We start from the raw sequence: 23,854 nt of genomic DNA, 5'->3' as shown, positions 1-23,854 counted from the left end.
CTCTTCAATTCTAGGAAAGCTAAGAGATGTGAGTAAGCTGCAGAAAAATGTTAGAAGTTAGCAGAGGTTGGTTCCTGAGGTTTAAGGAAAGAAGCCATCTCCATAACATTAAAGGGCAAGGTGGAGCAGCAAGTGCTGATGGAGAAGCTGCAACAAGTCATCCAGAAGATCTAGTTAAGATCATTAATGAACATGGCCATAATATCAACATTAACAGGAATTTGGAAGATGATTCCAACTCTTATGGATGACTTTGATGTGTTCAGGATTTCACTGGAGGAAGTCACTGCAGATGTGGGGAAAATAGCAAACAACAACAACAAAAACCTAGAATTAGAAGTGGAGCTTAAAGATGTGACTGAATTGCTGCCATTTCATGATAAAACTTCAGTGGATGAGCAATTGTCTTTTTCTGGATGAGCAAAGAAAGAAAGTAGTTTATTGAGATGAAATTCACTCCTGGTGAAAAGGCTGTGAACATTGTTAAAATGAAGACAAAAAATTAGAGTATTAAATAAACTTAGTTGACAAAGGCAGGGCTGAGGGAATTCACTCCAATTTCAAAAGAAGTTATATTGTGGGTAAAATACTACAAAGAGCATCGCATGCTAAAGAGAAATCTTTTGTGAGAACAAGTGTCAACTGATATGGCAAACTTCACTGTTGTTTTATTTTAAGTAAGTACCACAGCAAGCCCAGCTTTCAGCAGCCACCACCCTGATACCTGGCTCAACAAAGCTGTTTGGACCAAAGGAATAAGGCCTGTTCCATCCACTTGCAATTGTCCACAAAATGTAATGAGGATAAAGATTCATCAAACAAGCTCTAGACTTGGGTTCCCTATGAACCTGTTACTATCAAAAATCTACAGTCAATGTGGATGAGAGCTAATTGCTGCTTGTCAAATAAAGTTATAAAACCACACACACACAAAAAAAAAGAGAAAGAAAATAAATACCTGACCCGTTTTTGAGACTGCCTCCTCAAGGACCACAGTGGAATTGTGCTTTCCTGATCTGTATCTGGCCATTCCAAGCTATGTGGATGATAGGTAGTGTTGCTGTAGGACCCCTTAAACTCAAGTCCCCACAGGCACAAAGACTTATCTCTGCTCACTCTGAGGCTGTTACTGATCTTATTTCACAATAACGAAAGGAGACCTATTTATTAGGAACTCATCTCCTGCCTGCAGGCTCAGGGAGTCAAACCCTCTTTTCATCCAGCCACCTGGCCTGGTATTTTGGAAGAGGCTAGGTGAGGGTACCCTCTCTGATTCTAACTGAACCACACAGCCAGGCTTTGATTATCCTAAGAACACATTTCTTCCAGTTCGGCAAGTTCAGAAATACCTAGGTAATTAATTTTTCTTAGAATCTGCATCATAAAAAGCTCTGCTGAAATGAAAGCTGGCAGTAAAGATTTCAAGGTAAATGAAGTCCAGACTGGTTCTGTTCACTAAAATATTTATCCAGTTCTTCAGATATGCTACATGGTAAGATACATGCCTGCCTTCAAGGAGATCACAGTCTGGAAGGTGAAGCAGATAACTAGATCAATACCAAGAATAACCGGGGCAGGTACAAGAGAATGTTACATATAACTTTTTTAGTTGTCTTTGCACGATAGAGAGGAGGAGATAAATGCCATGTGGAAACTAAAGAGCTGCTAGATATTTCTCAGATGATTTGCATCTCCAACTATCTCCCCATTACTCCCCTACTGCCAGCCTATGTAAAAAGAATTAGCAGGGCCTGGCATGGTGGTTCACGCCTGTAATCTCAGCACTTTGGGAGGCTGAGGTGGGTGGATCACTTGAGGGCAGGAGTTCAAGACCAGCCTGGCCAACATGGTGAAACCTTGTCACTACTAAAAATACAAAAATTAGCTGGGCATGATGGCACACATCTGTAATCCCAGCTACTCAGGAGGCTGAGGCAGGAGAATTGCTTGAACTTAGGAGACAGAGGTTGCAGTGAGCCGAGATCGCACCACTGCACTCCAGCCTGGCGGATAAGAGTGAAACTCTGTCTCAAAAAAAAAAAAAAAAAAAATTAGCAGATTTTGTTGGAGACTTTGGGATTGAGTTTCCGGTGGAAACTTACTCCCTCCTATAGGATATGGGAATGGAAGGTGCTCCCTTCCTCCAGCCAGGTGAAAAGGGCACCATAAGTCTTGTTACTTGGAAGAAAGAGGGACTTGCTTTCTTTGCCTCACTGCTCTGTGCGTTTGTTGCCCGATCTCTGGATTTTTTTGAGCAGATTAAAGTGATTGGTGAAATAGAGGGAAGGGAGCAGCCCCACCTCCACTTTCTGAATAGGGGAAGTTCTTGGTTTCCGGATGAGTCAAATGGACAATAGGGGCCTGATCTTGAGCCATCTTTTCAGTACCCCAGCCAATAGAGAGTCAGAGGGGACAACATGAGCTGTGGAGTACACCTTGGGGGTAGAAGATAAAGAGATGGAGAAGAGTCTGATGAGGTCCCTGTAGAGCAGAGAGCTTCTTCTTGCCAGGGAACTATGCCCTTGGAAACATCTTCACAGGATCCCACCAGAAAGTCAGCCTGTGGGCACCCTACACACAGGGCAGTATCGCAGCAGCACCAGCAAGATGCTCTTCTCTGCATATCTGGATTATTGACTATATTCTCAGTCATTCTTAATTTTTTATTTTTAAGGGATGAGGTCTTGTTATATTGCCCAGGCTAGTCTCTAACTCCTGGGTTCAAGTGATCCTCCAGCGTTAGCCTCCAGGCACACCCTACTGTACCCACCTCCTTATTTTCTCAGTCATTTTAAATGGACTGTAAATTTCTATGTCTTGCCCAAAGTTGTGGTTGGAAGCATTGTCTACTCTACAAATACCCAGACAATACCCAGACAATACGGGAGTTCAGTTCCTGGTAGGAGTTTGCCTGAAGAAGCAAATCTGGTATCAGATCCTAAAACTGACATGTTTTCTTTTTATCTTAATGCCAGTAACCTCAGAACCATACCCTTGCCCAATGGGGACCATTAGCCCATCTCGCTCATCCAGAAACATCATCCTTTGCTCCCTTAAGTGACCCCTACCCTTCTAATTGTGCTGTTTGACAGTTGGTTTAATTTTGCAGACTGCCTCATGCCTCCTTGTTAGTGTTGACTCCAATTTCAGTCTTGCGTGTGTGTTCCCCAATGTGAGATGTGAGGAGTGACACATTGATATTGTGGGCCTTGAATCTGGATCAAAGGGTGTCTGTTGTCCAAATACACAGACAACCACAGCTGAAAGCAGAAATGTAAACCTGACTCTAATCAGTGAATTTGCTAAGCTAGCATAGTTCCTATTTTTAAGAATTAGCTACAGTTTACTTTTACATATATTTTTGGCTCTCTGAGCTCTCTGTAGTTAGAAAAAGCCCTAATTTCTAACTACAGAGATTGGCCCAGATTCAAGAGAGAGGACATAGGACACATCATTTGACAGGAGGAGTCCCTTCAAGTTTGAGGCCATGTTTTAAAATTACCACGGTTATTATCTGGAGGAGAGACTTTTCAAGTGATGTCCAGTCTTGCAAAATTTATTCGTGGTGCTTCTTTTTAGCTTTAACCAGAAAACATTACCTCCTGAAGCCAGTTAGGGAATCTTAGGAAGATTTTATTTCTGTGATTTTTATAATGAAAGATGATTGGCCAGGCATGGCTGTTCATACTTCTAATTCCAGCACTTTGGGAAACTGAGTCAGGAGGATCACTTAAGCCCAGGAGTTTAAAACCACCCTAGGCAACATAGGGAGAATCTATCTCTACAAAAAATTTTAAAAATCAGTGGGACTTGGTGGCACATGCCTGTGGTTCCAGTTACTCAGAAGGCTGAGGTGGGACGATTGCTTGAGCCCAAGAGGTGGAGGCTGCAGTGAGCCATGACCACACCACTGTACTTGGGCGAGGTGTCCAAGGTGGCTCTTGTGGCTGACATAGGATGCTGGTTGTCAGCCGGGAGCTCACCTAGGCTCTTGATGGAGGCACCTTCATATGGCATTTCCAACATAGTGGCCTCAGGGTAGTTGGATTTCTTACATCATAACTGGCTTCCCCAGAACGAGCATCACAAGAGAACTAGCAGAAGCCACATAGCCTTTTCCGACCTAGGCTTGGAAGTTACCTGGTGTCACTTCTGCTGTTTTCTGCCGACTACAAGCAAGTCACCAGCGTTGCCCCAGACTCAAGTGAAGGTTGCATAGAACCCATCTTTTGACAGGCAGAGCCCCCAGAATTTGAGGACATGTTTTAAAATTACCATGATTATTATCTGGAAGAGAGATTTTTTCAAGTGGTATCTGGTCTTGCAAAATATATGGGACTATTTAGGGAAACTACTTGAGATAAGGCTGAAGCCATCCTTACGCATGCCTGGGATCTGAATCTATACCAACAAAGCCTTCTACACTCCCTCTTCACCTACACTTTCTATTAAGCTAATTGAGGCAATGGTTTCTCTACTTATTCCATTTAATATTGGGTTTTTAAATAGCGACTTGGGACAAAAACCTAGGCTGTCACAACTAGTACTAGTGTTAATAGTTGCAGCATAATGATAAAAAGGAAAATTCTGCTCTCCTAAAACAAGTTTCCTTGTTTGGATTTACTAATATGAAACCAAAAATTAACATATAGTCATGTGTTGCTTAATGATGGGGATAATGTTCTGAGAAAAGCACCACTAGGTGATTCTGTCATTGTGCAAATATCCTAGAGTGCACTTACAGAAGCCTAGATAGTGTAGCCTATTACACACCTAGGCTATATGGTATAGCCTGTTGTTCCTATGCTACAAACATGGGCAGCATGTTACTGTACTGAATACTGTAGGCAGTTGTAACACAATGCAAAGTATTTGAGTAACTACATATATATAAACATAGAAGAGGTACAGTAAAATGTGGTATTATAATCTTATAGGACCACCATCACATCAGCAGTCCATTCTTGAACTAAAAGTCATTATGAGGCACACACTGTATTAACTATTTGTCCTACTATAGAATTATTAGCAGAGAACTTAAGGTAATTTATAACATCAGATGTCACACATGTATCATATTACAGCAACCACCCCTGAAATATAGTCACTGATTATTCAGTCCATTTCTACCTATAACCTTTCTCAGCTTCTTAGGCATACACCTTGCTGCCATCTGGCTCCCTCCACTCTGGAAGGACTTTCACTGAGAAACAACGTATTTTACAATACAATTTTGAAGATCCTGGTTTCTCCCTACAAACATCTTTAAGAAAACCTTTTGCAACTAACATAAACTTTTGAACTAACGAAGAGTATAGCTATTATTATATCATGTTTGTTACAGCCCCGCTGAGCAAGATGCCTCCTGAGGCTTCTCTCCTCCCCAAATTGTCCAGAATTTCAGTGCATATGGGTCACTAGCTCAGTTCAATGGGATCAAACCTATTTCCCATCACCGGGCAGAGAGGGGACTGGTAGCACTGACCAGTCTAATGCATTTGCTTTGCTATCATATGGGGTCACTGGGTCACTGCTGAATACAAACCTTGCACAGCCCCAAGAACGCCTGCCCATTGCTATAAGATGCTGGTCTGAATTTGTTATGGGGTGGTGCTGTACACCAGGTTAATCTTTGACAGTTACATTGGCTTGGTGTTTATAGCAAGTGATTTCAAACATTTTTTGACCAAGACCCTCAGAAGAAATGCATAGAAGAAATACATTTCACAACATGATCTAAGACACACATATAAAAAAAAAAGTCATGGAACAATGCATAGCCTTAATATTTAAAAACCTATTCTTCTTTTTTTCATGATGAATGTGAGCTACTAAATTGATATTATAACTGATAGGGTTTGGCTGTGTCCCCACCCATATCTCATCTTGAATTCCCGTGTGTTGTAGGAGGGACCCGGTGGGAGGTAACTGAATCATGGGGGCAAGTCTTTCCTGTGCTGTTCTCGTGATAATGAATACATCTCATGAGATCTGATGCTTTTATAAAGAGGAGTTCTTCTGCACAAACTCTCTTTCTTTGCCTGCTGCCATCCATGTAAGACGTGACTTGCCTCTCCTTGCCTTCAATCATGATTCTGAGGCCTCCCCAGCCATGTGGAGCTATAAGTCCATTAAACCTCTTTCTTTTGTAAATTGCTCAGCCTAGGATATGTCTTTATCAGTGGCATGAAAACAGACGACTACAATAACCCACTATTGAGTCATGGATTTTTGTTGTTGTTGTTGTTGACTTGTTTGAGTTTCTTGTAGATTCAGTCCTTTGTCAAAGGCATAATTTACAAATATTTTCTCCCATTCTGTTAGATTGTCTGTTTATTCTGCTGATTTTTTTCCTTCTGTGCTGAAGCTTTTTACTCTAGTCCCATTTGCCTCTTTTTTGTTTTTGTTGCATTTGCTTTTGGGGTCTTCGTCATAAATTCTTCACCTAGACCAATGTCCAGAAGAATTTTTCTTAGGTTTTCTTCAAGTATTTTTATAGTTTCAAGTCTTATGTTTAGGTCTTTAATCCATCTTCAGTTAATTTTTATGTATAGTGAGAGATAGGGGTCCAGATTATTCTTCTGCATATGGCCAGCCAGTTTTCCCAGCACCATTTATTAAATAGGGTGTCCTTTTCCCACTGTTTATTTTTGTTAACTTTATAGAATATCAGTTGGTTGCAGGTATGTGGCTTCATTTCTGGGTTCTCTACTCTGTTCCATTGATCACTATATGTCTATTTTTGTACTGGTACCATGCTGTTTTCAGTCACTAGAGGCTTGTAGTATAATTTGAGGTCAGGTAATGTGATGCCTCTGGATTTGTTTGTTTTTTGCTTAGGAGTGATTTGGCTATTTGGGCTTTTTTTTGGTTCCATATGAAATTTAAGATTGTTCTTTCTAATTATGTAAAAAATGATGTTGGTAATTTGATAGGAATTGTATTGAAACTGTAGATTACTTTGGGTAATATGATCATTTTAACAATATTGATTCTTCCAATCCATGAGCATGGGATGTTTTTCCACTTGTTTGCATTATCTGCAATTTTTTTTTTCATCAGTGTTTTGGAGTTTTTCTTGTAGAGATCTTTCACCTCATTGGTTAAATGTATTCCTAGATTATTTTTGTGGCTGTCATAAATAGGATTGAGTTTTTAATTTGTTTCTCAACTTGAACGTTATGGGTATATAGAAATGCTACTGATTTTTGTATGTTGATTTTGTATTCTGAGACTTTAATGAAGTTGCTTTTCAAGTCTAGGAGTCTTTTGGAGGAGTCTTTCGGGTTTTCTATGTATAGAATTATGTCATCAGTGAGCAGGTACAATTTGACTTCCTCTTTTCCAATTTGGATGCCCTTTCTTTCTTTCTTTCTCTTGTCTGACTGCTCTGGCTAGGACTTCCAGTTCTATGTCGAATAGGAGTGGTGAGAGTGGGCATCCTTGTCTTGTTCTAGTTACTAGGATAAATCATTTCAACTTTTGTCCATTCAGTATGATGTTGGTTGTGGGTTTGTCATATATGGCTCATATTATTTTGAAGTATGTTCTGTTTGTGCCTAGTTTGTCAAAGGTATCATAAAATGATGTTGAATTTTATCAAATGCTTTTTCTGAGATAATCATATGGTTTTTGTTCTTAGTTCTGTTTATGTGGTGAATCATGTTTTTTGATTTGCATATGTTGAACTATTCTTGCATCTCCTGAGTACTTTATATTTCTGACTCATGAAATTCTCACAATGATCCCCATGATACAGATGAAGAAACTGAGGCACAGGTAAATACCTAGCTTACCTGTGGTGACATTGGTAGGAAATGGTGGAGCCAGAAAATGAACCTAGGTATTCTGGCTCCAAAGACCAGTTTGTTAATGACTAAGATGCATTACTTTTCTCTAACAGTGGTTCTCAAAGTTTGGTCCATGGGCCAGCATTATTAGTAGCATCTAGAAGCTGGTTCAAAATGCAGACTCTCAGGCCCTTCCCAGAAACTTCGTGTTAACAAGATCCTCAGGTAGTTTGTGAGCTCATTCATGGTAGAGAAGCACTGCTCTGGAGTCATGTGTACCTGCTCACCTTATATTTGCATAACCTCAGAATCATCTGACTCTTCTTTCTTTGTTACATGTGACACCCAATCCACCAAATTGGATTGGCTTCATCCAAATCCATCCAGCCAATTCTGGCAACTGTTTATTGAAGTATATTTAGAATCTACCACTTCTCAGGACCTCCACTGATTACTACCTTGTACTGAAGCTCCATCTCTTCTCCCTGGATTTGTTGAGACTCCTGTGTCCCCCCTGGTCTCCTTACAGTTTGTTTTCCACACAGCAGCCAGCCAGCACACAGACATTGTCACTCCTCTGCTCAAACCATCATAGGCTTTCTCAATCTACTCAGAAAAAACTACAAGGTGCCACATGATGGCCCCTTTGTGCCCTTACCTCTATGACCTTAAATCACTTACTTCACAGCAAGATGGCTCTGCTCCAGCCACCCAAGCTTCCTTGATTTCCCATGAGTTTGCAAACCTTGCTGTAGCCTCTTCTTTGCATTTCCTGCATACATCTGCATAGCCTGCCCTCTTATTTCTGGGGATCTTGGCTTGAATATCTGTGCAGCCTTCCTCAGCCATCTTCTATAAAACAGCAAGTCTTCCCCCATCTCCAGCATTCCTATCCTTCTACTTACTTTTCCTCCATAGCACCCTTTGATAGCTGATTCCTATACACTTATATTTTTGTTTATTATCTATTAGCCACATTGGAACATGAGTTCTACTCACTGCTCTGATTGCTTCTACACATAGTAGGAGCTCAGTTAAAACTTGCTGAATAAATGAAGGAATGAATGAATGAAGAAGATACTCAAGTATTGAGGTGAGAACCAAGATAAGCTAGAAATGCATTTCTTTTTTCTTAAAAAAAAAAAACTTCTTCATTCCTAGACCCTCCACACCACAAAACAAAACCGGTTCCATTTTAGAGGATGTTCTTGACACCTGATAAAAAGTATCAATAATAAATAATGAAAGGCTTTTTTGAAGGACAGATGAATAAATAAAGCAATTAACCTTTAGATTCTGCCATTTAAACTAAATGATGTAGATGATGGTGCAGAAGGCATTGCCTGCTTTTCTAAGCCACCTGATTTAGGGAAATCTCTGATGGGCTGTAGTTATTGTTGAGAGTAGGCTTAGGACCTGGTTACTTATGATGATGGCTACTGACCATAAACTAGTCTTGGTTACAGACTGGGCATAGCTTGGACTGCACCCCAGAAGATTTTCATGACTATGCTAAAATAAGGTGAGGCAGAGAACTGTTCTAAAACAACAGAAAGGACAAAAGCATGCATCGAATACTTGGAATGTGCCGGAGAGCATGCAGATAACATCACATGGATTTTCTCATTTAATCCTCACCACGGCTCTATGAGGACATAGCACGTTCCATCCCTATTGTATGTGTGTGTGTGTGTGTGTATATATACATATATACATATGTATATATACACACACACACATATATATATAAAACAAACATATATATATTTGTTTGTTTGGTTGGTTGGTTGTTTTGTTTTGTTTTCTTGAGACAGAGTCTCACTCTGTTGCCCAGGCTGGAGTGCAGTGGCATCATCTCGGCTCACTGCAACCTGTGCCTCCTGGGTTCAGGCGATTCTCCTGCCTCAGCCTCCCAAGTAGCTGGGATTATAGGCGCCCGCCACCATGCCTGGCTACTTTTTGTATTTTTAAGTAGAGACGGGGTTTCACCATGTTGGTCAGGCTGGTCTTGAACTCCTGACTTCAGGTGATTAGCCTGCCTCAGCCTCCCAAAGTGCTGGGATTACAGGCATGAGCCACCACGCCCAGCCCTATCACTATTTTAAAGATGAGAAAACCAAAGGTATAGCACATCTTGAATAATTCAGTATAAGAATCGGAATTATCCTGTTTGCAGAGCACTTCCCCCATGCTCTTTCCAGAGCCTTGTGATGCTCTGTGAGATCCCAGGGCCCTGGGCTGGAATCCCTGATAGACAGTGACAGAGCTGAACATGGGAGGACAAATGGTTCCCCAAATTAGAGACTGGGTTGAGATTTGGCACCATGTTGCCTGAGTCCCAATATCTCATTCTCTCTCCACATACAATATCAGAATCACTGCCTTCACAAGAAGGCAAACAAATAATACTAGCAGTACAATGCAACTAGCAAACAAACAAAATCTGGCCATTCCCCCAGAGGGAAGGTGAGGCATTCATTAGTTTGGAGAATTTAAAATGACCCTGGGCTCTGAAGCTCAAAAACCAGTGAGGACAGGTCCAATTCCCCAGGGATGGGCTTCCTTTAGCCAAGTTTGTTCATTTAAGAGGCACGAAGATCTAAACATGCTAAATCAGGATTTACTTATTTCTGCTTTCTCCCTGTGCAGAGCAAAGGTGGAGGCTGAGGAATCATCAGGATGGAGTGAGTCCTGGGGTAGTCAAACACATCTTGTGGTGCCACAAGCCATTTCCCAGAGTGTAGTTCTCAAGCAAGGATTGGCAAAAGACAACCAGCAGCCAAATCCAGCCATGCCGATTCCTGGATACATTGTCTGTGGCTGCTTTCCTGCTACAAAGGCAGGTTGAGTAGTTGCGGCAGACCATATGGCCCGCAAAACTGAAGTATCTGCTATTTTTAGAAAAAGTTTCCTGATCACTACTTCAAACTTTCAAATGCCAGTCATAGTAGGTAGGATAATGGCCAGGTCTCTCCCACTCCTGTGAGTGTCTGCTCAGGGGTCCCTGTGTGCTTACAGCCATACCTCAGGGAAATAGTACCTGCCTTCTTTATCCCATCTCAGCACCCAGACCACGCTGGAGGGAGCCTGCTTGCTGAGTCAAAGCTGTCCTCATTGAATCATTAAAGGGAGGGAAGCTGGTGCAGGGCAAGGGGCTTCTTGCTCCTGTATTAGCCCCAAGTGCCAATGTGCTGCCCCAGCAGTAGCAACTCTGATAGTGGTCTCCTTGTCAGCAGGGCAAAACTCAGTATAGGGAGGTGTCATCTCAGCTGACCAAAGCTCCTTGGGTTCAACCTGGGGTTGGATAATGGGCCCAGCTGTGGCGCTTACTGCCAAATAGGCCAAGGTCGATCAATGCTGTGTTAAAGAGGAGAGTGACTTAGAGAAAAAGTTGGTGAGTGGGGTGTATGTTTCTCCAGTGAATGCTGGTCCTGTCTTTGCTAGCAGAACCACTGACAATTTTTTTTTTTAACAGAAGTGTGGTAGTAAAACCTAAATTCCTGTTGCTCAGCTTCAAGGTGATGCCTGGTGTTTCTCAGATCAAAGGCTGTGAGCTGTTAGATCTGCAGCAGCCCCAAGGATTACTGCTACCTTCACACTGGAGCAGGACCACTTCCTCCTTAGGATCTCAACCATTACGCCACCTTTATCTCTTACCGCAAGGTATTCAGGAGTCTTTTCCCCCCGAGCTTTTCCTTTTTCTTTTTTCTTTTTCTTTTTTTTTTTTTCGAGATGGAGTCTCACTCTGTCACCCAGGCTGGAGTGCAATGGCGTGATCTCGGCTCACTGCAACCTCCGCCTCCCAGGTTTAAGCTATTCTCCTGCCTCAACCTCTTGAGTAGCTGGGATTACAGCCACATGCCACCACGACTGGCTAATTTTTGTATTTTTAGTAGAGACGGGGTTTCACCATGTTGGTCAGGCTGGTCTCAAACTCCTGACCTCGTGATTTGCCCGCCCCGGCCTCCCAAAGTGCTGGGATTATAGGCGTGAGCCACCGCGCCTTGTCCCCCGCGAGCTTTTCAAAACACAAATTTGTTTTTGTTGTTTTTTAATTCCCCATTTTCTAGAACAATGGCACCAACAGACCTCCATTTATATATGTAAGTAAGGACATCACTTATGTGGCTTTTTTTTTTTTTTTTTTTTTTTTTTACTGGTAGAAGATCTGTTTTGTGGTGTATTTCTTGGAGTCTCTACTCAGAGCAGCTAGAAATATCTCTCACTAAAGAGAAGAAAATAATTGGATTGTAATATCTAATAGTCCAAATCTCTGGTAAAGGCTGCTGCAGTATTGGAATCAGAGGGTTGCTGAGTAAGCAAGGAAACAAAACACAAGGCAAACTCCAGGAGAGCTGAGTTCAAATCTATCATCTTCACCCTTGTTTCTCCATCCCTATTGTAACTGTAATAGATTCATTGCCCCATGAACATAGAAAGTCAATATGCAGAGACACTGGGTTGCAGCAGAGAAAGGTTTAATTACAGGGTCACCAAACGAGGGATAGGAGGGAATCATAAATCCACCTCCCAGAGGAATTGGGGGTTAGGGTTTCTAAGGGTTTGGGAGTGGGCCAACGTGTGGAGACCATCGATTGGTTGAAGAGTGCAGGGTGAAGTCATGGGACAGGGAGATAAAGACGCTGTATTCTCATGCTGATCCAGTTCCTCTGTGGGGGTCTTCAAACTGGTTGCTGGAATTCAGGGTCTAAAAAACCTTTTAAGGAATCCTTAAACAAGATCCTTATGATTCTTATGTCAGAGATCCTGTCTATGGGAATGATGGGTTGCAAATCAATTCTTCCAATAATAAGACTTCCAATGTCCTAAAACTTTGGAAATCCTATCCGTGGGGAAAATGGGGATGCAAATGGCTAGCATCTAGTGCTATATGACTTTTAGCAACAAGGAAGTGGGCCAAAATGCTGTCTGATTAATGCTTAATTTTAACGATATTTCTGTCCAGAACCCAGCATGAAATTCTTGTCAACTCTGTGGGGATAGGATGATTTCACCAGCACAGTAGCTGACATAGTAGGTGCTCAATAAAAATTTGTCATGTAACTGAATGATAAAGGAGAATTAGAATTAGTGGCTCAGGTTTGGAAGAGCCTGATGCTTCTGTCTCCCACCAGGGAAGTTCCTGTCTCTGGGATCGGATATGCTTTCTGAGGGCTACAACTGCAATGTTCACTTTGATCCAATGGTGCTGAGGTGGACACTGCTAAATTTTGTCATTATCAAGGTGGTTTTGGCCAGGCATTATGGCACATGCCTGTAAATCCAGCACTTTGGGAGGCCAAGGTGGGAGAATTGCTTGAGGCTAGGAGGAGTTTGAGACCAGCCTGGGCAACATGGAGAAACCTGGTCTCACAGAAAAGCAAACAAAAATTAAATAGAAAACTTAGCTGGTGTGGTGGTGTGCACCTGTAGTCCCAGCTACTCAGGAGGCAAAGGTAGGCAGATCACTTAAGCGTGGGAGTTTGAGGCTGCAGTGAGTGGAGACTGTTCCACTGCACTCCAGCCTGGGAGACAGAGTGAGACTCTGTCTCAAAAAAAAGAAAAAACCAAAAAACAAACAAACAACAACTCTATATTTTTTTGTGTTTCCAGGGCTAAGCTATTTCCCTTCCACTTTGCACATCTTTCCTTTGATATGTTAATACATTTAATCAAGTCCTCATGCCCTCAAGCTAGTCTGCTTATTTCAATTCCAGTAGTGAAAAGGGACTTCCTCTTGGGAGCTAGGTCTGCTCAGAAGTGCGCAGGAGAAAGCAGAACTCAGGTTTAAAATTTCAAGCAGAGCCTATGAATAAGTTTCAGGAATTTACCAAAATTGTACAGAAACTCCTGGGTATGTGTGAGCATTTTTTTAAGGGACAGAATCCAGATATAATCAGATTCTTAAAGGGTTGATGACCACAAACCAGTTAAGTTTTCAGGATTCTGTTGCTTTCCATTGAGTCTCCAATCCATTGAGTATGTTGTGCTGCTTTCTGTGTAAAATGTTCTTTGAGAATCAGCTAAAAAAAAGAGACAAAGAATCACATAGGACCTCTAGAAGTGATTTATCATTTCATTTATTATGCATTAACTGAGCACCTACTATGTGCCATTCACATTACTAGGCACTGGCGTATGAAGACTAAAATGGTATATGATTGATCAAGAACTTGCACTCAGGTAGGAGAAAAAGGCAAGTAAATTAATAGATGCTGCTAGCATGCAATTAGAGAGATGTGCATGTTGAGTGCAAAAAGGAGAATCTAAATTGTGCCAATTAGGCTTCTGGGAAGAGCATACTCTTGGGAAAATATTTTACAAAGTTACAGAACATTATTTAGTCTGAGAAATGGGGTAGTGGATGGGGTTAATTCTGGTAGAGAAAAAAATATGTATTTAAAGACAGAGCTGTGAAATCATATGACATGCTCTGATTAGAGCAGTGGAAAAGAAAGTCATAGAGGTAGTTTAGTTTAGGCCTTAGTTACCAAGCTAAGAGTTTAGCAGAGGAGAGGAATAACAAGACATGTGTTTCAGAAAGCTTATTCTTTTTTTATTTTTTATTTTTTGAGATGGAGTCTCACTCTGTTGCCCAGGCTGGAGTACAGTGGTGTGACCTCAGCTCACTGCAACCTTTGCCCCCCAGGTTCAAATGATTGTCATGCCTCAGCCTCCAGAGTAGCTGGGACCATAGGCACGTGCCACCATGACTGGCTAACTTTTTGTATTTTTAGTAGAGATTGATTTTCACCATGTTGGCCAGGCTGGTCTTGAACTTCTGACCTCAGGTGATCTACCTGTCTTGGCCTCCCAAAGTGCTGGGATCACAAGCATAAGCCACTGTGCCCAGCCCCAGAAAGCTTATTCTGCAAGCACTGTGGGATGGGTTGTTTGGGATAAGGTGAGGCTGAGGTCTTTACCAATGGTGATGTGGTGTGGGGGTGGGGAGGAAGAGAATGCAGACTAACACAATGCTTGGGAGATGTTAATGGAGAATGAAGATTAATTGTGTATGGGTAAAAGGAAGTCCATGGTGAGTCCCAGCTTCTGCATAGAATAGTTTGGATGATAGAAAAGGATCTAATTCACTTGAATATGTTTGGAAAAGGATTGTGGGTTTAATGACAAGCATATTTAAGGGGGCTGAGGAATTGGTGGATATCCAGGTAAAGAGATATTTAATAGACCTTTGCATATAGGTTTGAAACTCAGAATAAAAAGCATGTCTAGAAACATAGACTTGGGAATTTTTAACATATATGTGATAGTTCAGTTTGGATGAAGGTCACAATGAAAATATACAGAATGAGAATAAGAACCAAATAGAGAATTCTGAGATGTGCTGGAATTTAGAGATCAAGAGAAACATGAAGATTCTGGAAAAAAAAATAGTGAGAAGGATAGCCAGAGAGATTTAGGGGGAGACCAAGAGGTAATGGAAAAGGAGGTATCAACAAGGGAGTGGTCAATCATGTCAAACCTTGCAGCAAGGTCAAGAAAGCCAAGGGCAGAAAACATCATTGGTTTGGTAGCTAATCCATCTGTCACTTAACAGGTGCATTTTCTTTGGCTTGGTGGGAACAGAAGCCAGACATGAAAAGGCAGTGAGTAAATGAGAGACGAGAAAGCAGAGGGAGCTAAGAAGCTTGGCTAGGGAAAAAATGAGAGAGCATGGACTCATGGAAGCAATTGTGAGATTGAAGGAATTAGTTTTGTTGTAAAGATTGGAAAGGATTTAATTACATTGACTCATCTTCTACTCAGGATCTGTAAAAGGAACGATAGAGAGTGAGAACAACTCTGAGTTTGTCTCCACAGTAGGAGAGGCTGGGGTCTACAGAAGGAACACAAGAATTCACCTTGGCCTTGAAAACATTATGCTAGGTGAAAGTGTAATTTCCTGATAGGCTCTTCTTGCCTGATGCACAGATGGAGCTATTCACTGAGACAGTGGTATTGCAGTAGAGAAAGAGTTTAATAAACACAGAGCTAGCCAGATGAAAGAATGGGAGTTTATTACTCAAATCGGCCTATCCAAAAGTTCAGAGGCTTAAGTTTTTCAAGGATAGTTTGGTGGGCAGGGGGTTAGGGAATGGACAATGCTGATTGGTTGGGTTGGGGATGAAATCATAGTGGATGGAAGCTGTCTTCTTAGGCTGAGCCATTTCCTAGGTGGCGGTCACAGGGCCAAGTTGAATCAGATCCTTGGTATGGGTAGTTAATCAATTGCCAGAATGAAAAATAATGAAAGATATTGCAAACACCAGTTTCAGGTTTTGCAACAGCAATGTTATCTGTAGGAGCAATTAGGGAAGTTACAAATCTTATGACCACCCATAAGAGACTCCTGAGCAAACACAATGCCTAGTTATCTTTTAACTATAAGCAGGTCTTAGCAAAATTCAGACCTCTCCCATAATTCTAATTTTGTGACTTCTCATTAGTTTTATAAAGGTGGTTTCAGTTCCCAAACAGGGAGTAGTTTTGGGAAGGAGCTATTATTATCCTTGCTTTATGGTTAAAACATGAACTAAATTCCTCCCATAGTTAGTTTGGCCTATGCTCAGGAATGAGCAAAGACAGCTTGTAAGGTTAGAAGCAAGACGGAGTCAGGTATGTCAGATTTCTCTCACTGACTTAATTCTGCAAAGGTGGTTTCCATGGAAGCCAGATACAAAAGGCCACATATTGCATGATTCTATTTGTATAAAATGCTACAATAGGCAAATCTATAGAGACAGAAAGTAGATTAGTGGTTTTCAGGGGCTGTTGGGAGGGGAGAATTATGAATGACTGCTAATGATATAGGGTTTTTGTTTTTTTGTTTTTGAGAATTTGGTAGTGGGGATGGTTGCACAACTTTGTGAATATACTAAAAATCACTGCATTGTACACTTTAAATGGATAAATGCGATGGTGTGTGAATTGTATCTCAATTTAAAAAAACTAAAAAGGAAAAAAAAAGAATTCACTTTGGTGGGAGGAGAGCCTTCTTAATCCTGAGGCAGGAATGCCAAGAGGAGTATAAATGACATGTTTCCATTGGCAGGAGGTAGGGCCAGCTACATGATTTGTGGGATTCAGTGTAAAATGAAAACTGAGGACCCCTTCTTCACAGTGATTAAGAATTTCAAGACAGTTACTGCAGAGCATTAAACCAAGCACAGGGCTCCTCTAAGTGTGGGGCTTAGAAGACCCTTAGAAACTTTGTGTGGTTACACAGGTTTTGCACATTTATGAACTAGCCCTGGAGGAGGCAGAGCTCACCAGATGGGCTTTCTTATGGAAATGAGAAGTGAGAGGAGGTACTAAAGCTGCTGAAATGAGAGAATGGGTGAAATTTGGAACTGTCCTTGAGGGGAATTAGAGAGAAAATCAACTATGGACTTGAAAGAGAATTACTAGGCAAGGAAGAACGCTAGGCATTGGTTGGAGAGCATGAATTTGTAGGAGTATCACTGCAATTTTTCACCATTGGTTCTCAAAAGACCAAATATAGAACTTGAAACAATGAAGAATGATAGGAATAAAGTTTATCTGGGCAAATGTGATTGAAGATTAAAGGAACAAAGGAATAAAAGTTAATGATTAAACTAATTGAAATTAACAGGTTTTAATTAGCTATTGAAAGAGGATGGGTTAGGGAAATTATCACCCTTAGAAGGTGCTCATATAATGCCTGGAAGTAGAATGGCCTATGGCGTCAAAATTAAAATGAAGTCCAAATGTAGAAAAATTGGAAGAAAGAAATGAAAGTCAAAGGATTATGGACTGTCATGGGATTTTTGGAATTTAAGATTTTAGGTGTGGAGTTCTGAGTTTTGTTAAGTTCAAGATCCAATTCTGTTCAGTTAAGGCTGCCTGAAATGATAATGACTCACAAAGCATCAAGATTCAAAAAGAATTAATCTTAAGATCTAATTGGGGTAAGTTATTCTCCTACGTGGAAGGAATGTCCTCAACTACATACAGCAAATTGAGTGTTGATAGATGGTGCGGCATATGGTGTGACAGATGGGGAAAGTCGAGGAACATGTTTTTCCCTTGTCACAGAAGTGTTTTCTCTTGATGGCTTTGCTCTTTTATGGGGATAGCTGTGCTTCTTACAGTTCTCACCTCCTCTCCCCTCTACTACAGAGAAAGGAGGCGTCAGGCACAGCACTCAGGGGGAGAGGAAGAAGTTGGCCAGCATATAACTGTCCAAAGATCCACAGAACCATTTCTTCTTCAATTTATTTAAGTAAACTTTATATTGATGTTTAACATACATATAGAATAGTGCACAAATCATAAGTTTATGCACCCATGGAGCCAGTATAGAAGGCCCTTGTTCTGCTTCCAGTAACAACTCCCCCACAAGGATAATGACTATTCTAATTTCTAGCAGTGAAAATTAGTTTCTCCTGTTTGCACGCTATAAATAAAATCATACAGGATGTACTCTTTTGCATTTGACTTCTTTTGCTCAATATTATGTGTATTAGTCCATCCTCATGCTGCTATAAAGGACACACCCAAGACTGGGTAATTTGTTTAAAAAAGAAGTTTAATTGACTCACAGTTTTACAGGGCTGGAGAGACCTCAGGAAACTTACAATCATGGCAGAAGGGGAAGCAAACATATCCTTCTCCACATGGCAGCAGCAAGGAGAAGTGCAGAACAAAGTAGTGGGGAAGCCCCTTATAAAATCATCGGATGCCGTGAGAATTCACTCACTATCACAAGAACAAGCATAGAGGTAACCACCCCCATGATTCAATGACCTCTCCTGGGTCCCTCCCATGACACATGGAGATTATGGGAACGAGACTTGGGTGGGGACACAGCCAAATCATATCATTATGTTTTTGAGATTCCTCTATGTTTGTTACATTAACTGTGGTGCATTCATTGTGATTGCTGTATAGTATTTTATTGTAAGAATATGCTACAATTTATTTATTCTACTGTTGATGGACTTTTGGGTTGTTTCTAGTTTGGGGCTACTATGAGTAGTGTTTTCTTATACATGTCTTATTGAACATATCTTTACAGTATTGCTGTATATATGCTTAGAGTTAGAATCACTGGGTCCTAGGGTGCAGCACAGATATAGTCAGCTTTACTAGATGCTACCAAAGAGGTTTTCAAAATGGTTGTGTTAATTTTTATTTTCACCAGCACTGGATAAAAGTCCCAATTGCTCTACATCTTTACTGACATTGGTATTGTCTGTCTTTTAAAAATTTAGTCCTTTTTTTGGGTTGTATAGTATCACATCATATTGTTTTCTATTTGTATTTGACATGTGTTTATTAAATAACCCATGGTGGACCTAGCACTGTGCGGGATTATGAAGGATACTCCTAGTGTATTTGTCAGGATTCTCTGCTTTCAAGTGAGAGAAACTCAATTTGAACCAGCACAAGCGAAACCAGAAAAATTTATCTTCTGCATAAGTAATCTGTAGAAAAGAAGCTAGCAGGAACCTAGACATCATCAGGACTTTCTTGGCCTTTCAGCTCTGCTTTCTCTGAGTTTTAGCTTTTCTACTGAAGGCAGGCTTCTTTATGCAGCTGGGCACATGGGTGATGGCAGGGCTGGGCTCTTAGTCCAAGAACAAAGGAGAAAAACATAGCTTTTTATCACCAGTTGTAATGATAAAAGCCCTGGAGAAGTATTCGCACTGGAAAAGCTTAGATTGTATGCACATCTCTAGACCAGTCTTGGAGGTCATTGTAATAGGAATCAGGAGGAAAAATGGTAGATGACTTATTGTGATCAACACATTTGGGACAGGAGGCCGGACTTTATCCAATTACTTTGTCCAGAGGAGCATTGATTATGGAAGAAGATACAATTTTTACACTAATGACATAGCTCAAATTGAGGAAAGAGAAATTCCACACAATGAGAAGGATAAACAGATGTGGTTCCTCCAAGAATCCATAGGAGCCAGGCCAGCATTATTTGGTAGATTATTTGTAAAAATGGCTGTAACTATTCTCCTCTCTGTATCAAAATTTGTTTGCAATGTGATATTAGCTTCTCCTCTTAAGACAAGAGTCTATATTCTCCTTCCTTAAATCTGGGCTGGCCCTGTGACTTCCTTTAATCCACAGAATTCAAAGAAGTAACAATTTGCCAGCTCTCAGCCTAGGCTCAATAAGCCTTGGCAGTTTTCACTCATTTTCTTGACACTCTTCCTAGCTGTGACATGGTGAGCAAGCCCAAGCTGGAGGAAGAGAGATACGTGGAGCACAGGCAAATGTGTCCATTTCACCCAGCTAAGCTGGAGGAAGAGAGATACGTGGAGCACAGGCAAATGTGTCCATTTCACGCAGCTAAGCTGGAGGAAGAGAGATACGTGGAGCACAGGCAAATGTGTCCATTTCACCCAGCTAAGCTGGAGGAAGAGAGATACGTGGAGCACAGGCAAATGTGTCCATTTCACGCAGCTGAGGACTCAGACATGTGGGAGAGTACAGCAAGATTAGCAAAACCAACTAAGATGAGGGGGCCTGGCTAAGACAAGGAGAATCATTCAGCTAAGTCTACCCTAAATTGCTAGCTCACAGAACTGTGAACTAAATATATGGTTATAATTAAATCATTTAGTGTGGGACTATTTGTTACTCAGCAATAGCTAATTGATAATACATATCCCAGTTTGTGATTACTACATGAGAAAATTGCATGGTTTTGTTATTCTAAGAACTTATAGTTTTGGTGAGAAAACAAAACATTCACAAGCAAAAATATTAAAGAACGATATAAAGTAGTGTCAATCAAAGTATAAATAACGTGCAAAAAAAAACCCCACGAGCTAATGTAATGAATGGGTGAGATTAAATATGATGCATTTGAAGAATGCTTCATGGAAATGCAGAGATTTGGGGAAGCCTTTGAGGAAATGAGAACATGAACTACAGAAGAGGTAATAAAAGCCATTCCTAATGAATGAGCAAAGGATTCACATTCAAATATGAAAATGAACAGGGCAGGTATGAAGGACAAATGACCTGCATGGAACTGTGCTTGGATCAATGCATTAATGGCACGGAGAAAGAGAAAGGGTAAGAGAAAAGTGTGGCTCTATGAGTGAGGGTATAAGAGGGAAGCACAGGTGGCCAAGTGGAGACATATAATTTTGATTCATATTCTTTTTAGCAGGAATCTCTTAAAGTTTAAAAAAATATTTTGGCAGACTGTAGGAAGGATCCTAATCCTTTTTTTACTTCCAATATCCATTCATTCTACAATGTAACTTTTTATCTCCTCCCCTCAATAGATGTAGTCAATTTCTCCACTAGGTGAATCAGAACTAGCCTTGTGATTTGCTTTGCACAATAGAATGCAGAGGAAATGATGCTGTGCTAGTTTCAAGCTTAGGCTTCAAAAGGCCTTGGCTGTTTCCAATTATTTTTGGAACCTTGACTCTGCTGTATGAATAAAGCCAGGCTAGTCTGCTGGAGCATGAGAGACTTGCGGAGCAAAGACAAGCCCTCATGGCTGACCCTTTCCTAAAAGAATGGAGCCCTTCCCCAATCCAACACAGCAAAAAACCACAGATCTAAAAGGAAGCCCTGCTAAGATCAGAAAAGCTACCCAGTTGAGTCCAGCCCAAATTGCTAATCTGTAGAATCATCCACTATGTAAAAGTTTGCTGCCTTAAGCTATGTTTTGGAATGGTGTATTACCCAGTAAAAACGGACTGACTCAGATGCCAACATCTGATGGGTGATATCTCATAGAAATATGCCATCTTCCCTTGAAAAAAAATCACATGATGTGAAAATACTGGGCCTGCATTTCTGTTTGAGAACAATTGTGACCTGGGCGATTCTACTTCTCTTAGAGGAGAAATGCATAATCAAGTTTACTGCAATTCCCTCTCTCACTATTGTCTTACACCTGCCCTAATTTACTCATTCTGATTACTTGATTAGCCTTTATCAGTATATTAGTCTGCAACACTAGTTTAAGTAGTGGAACTGTTTGCAGGAGAGGGGATTTGGGGGGCAATAGAATGACATGATAAATGTAATGTGTAAAAAAGGCTATTCTGGTGGTAGGACTGGGGATGTGGAGGCAGGAGGTTAACAGGCTGAAAGTTGCTAGATAAATTTTTGTATCTGAATTTAGAAGACATTGCAAATATAAAGTATCAAAAGACCTTGATAACTGAGTGGTTAGTATGCTGAAAATGGAGACATTTCTAGTCAGAGATGATCCTGAAGTGCCTGGAAAATTGGTGTCATTAACAGCAGTAGGAAAGTTGGAAAGAGGTGCTAGTTTTGAGGGTAGAATGATGTGTTTGGTTTATAAACTAAGCCCAGCAGCTCCCTTAGGAAATGAAGGCTATTAAGGCCTAAAATTAATACCATCTACTTCTAATGATGAGCTAATTATTCAGGGAAGAAAATTTAGTTGACCATTCAGGATCACAGGGTCTTCTGCCCTAGTTAACAGACTGTTAACTTTTCTTTTGCTGTGTAACAAATCACTCCAAAATCAATAGCTTAAACCAACTCTAAGAATTTTCTTCTTATCTCTCATGGTTTTGAGAGTTGACTGGGGTTCAGCTTGGTGGGGTATGTCATGGATCGTGATGGAGTTTGTGACATGCTATTCCAAAATATGGCACCTTGGCATATTAAACATTTTAAGCTGAAATAATTTGAGAAACAGCATGTGCAGGAAGGTCTCTCTGACCTTCCCCTACCCTTCTCCCTTGAAGCAGGTCATAAGACCCTCATGTGAGAGGTGCCCTCCCTATACCCAGAGTAAAGGAACATCTTTACCTCCAAGATAAGGGATGCCAACAAGAATCTGAACAAACACATCTTGCCATTTTCTCCAGTTAGCTCAGACTCTCCTTTTTATCCTGTCATATTTCTCCATGACTTTCCATTCTTCACCAAACCTACCATACAAACACCCATGTTTAGCTGCTTTCTCTAGTCTTCATTTCCTAATGAAGGCTCCTATGACATGTAAAACTTGTATTACATAAAAATGCATGTTTCTCTCTTGTTCATCTGTCTTTTGTTACAAGGCCTTCAGCCAATAACCTAAGATGGGTAGAAGGAAATGATATTTTTCTTCCTCTATAGGCTGCAGTCAAATTGTGGCTGATGCTGGAGTCATGTAAAGGCTCCCTGAGGAACATGTCTGGTGGTAGATGCTGGTAAGCTGGGATACCTACATGTGGTCCTCCCACATGGCTTGGACTTCCTCAGAGCATGGCAGGCGCATTAGCAAGAGCTAGTAATCAAGGAGACCAAGGCAGAATTGAGTGCCAGTATTTTTTGACTTGGTCTTGAAAATCTCATAGTGTCACTTCCTCCATACCCTGTTGATCAAGGCAGTCACAAAAGGTCTGCCCAGGTTAAAGGGAAAAGGACATAAGTCCCCTGTTGGATGGAAGTGGTGTCACCATCACACTGTAGGAGCAAGATCTGCTGGTTGTCTTTGGAAAATATAGTCTGCCGCACACATAACCTAGGAACAATTTTGAAATGAATATAATTCCTGTTCCTTCTTATTTCAATGTGTTTCTAAGGATTGACAAGATTATGAATCCAAGTGATGGCAAAAGGAATGGACAATGGAAAGATTGGAAATTTGGTCTTGTTGTCAATACAATTAATTTGCCAGTTTTGTAGTTCTCAACTAAAATGGATTTCTACTTCAGGAATTCAAAAGTAAACTCAGAAGTGTAGAATTACTGTAATAGATCAGGTCACTAATGAGTATCTAGCCCATTCCTTTGATGCCAGACTAAACTGAATTTAACACATTCCAAGGAGATTTTTTTCTTTTCATCACCCTTCCCAGAATGTACCCATACAAGGAGACTCTTCCATGACATTTCTTGGTTGTGTGTTCCAGGTTCTTTCAAAGAATTCAGGGCCTTTAAAACTTTAAAATGTTGTCAGTACTGGATTTCCCTCATCATAACATCTCATGGTATTACTAAAACCTAAGTCTCAATTTGAAATACGCAAACAAAGTCTATCAACCTCCATGGATTGAAAAATATGCTTCAAGCCAAAATATAATTTTTTATTCTCTTAAA

The 23,854-nt window shown here is 40.8% G+C and overlaps 1 protein-coding gene across 1 annotated transcript in view; it reads right to left on the bottom strand.

Annotated features, from left to right (window-relative positions):
- Window positions 1–13,796: 13,796 nt before the first annotated feature.
- The window catches only part of PLCB1 (phospholipase C beta 1), a 787,620-nt gene continuing 777,562 nt past the window's right edge, over window positions 13,797–23,854 (bottom strand). Inside the window, exon 33 of the mRNA XM_030821960.1 lies at window positions 13,797–13,813. The gene's annotated coding sequence lies outside the window, so the exon portion shown is untranslated. The remainder of the gene's footprint in view (window positions 13,814–23,854) is intronic.

Source organism: Nomascus leucogenys, chromosome 11 (genome assembly GCF_006542625.1).
Source record: "Nomascus leucogenys isolate Asia chromosome 11, Asia_NLE_v1, whole genome shotgun sequence".
In the NCBI taxonomy this organism is placed as follows: Eukaryota; Metazoa; Chordata; class Mammalia; order Primates; family Hylobatidae; genus Nomascus; species Nomascus leucogenys.
The sequence above is the reverse complement of the archived record's forward strand: the minus strand, read 5'-3'. Positions and strand labels throughout refer to the sequence as shown.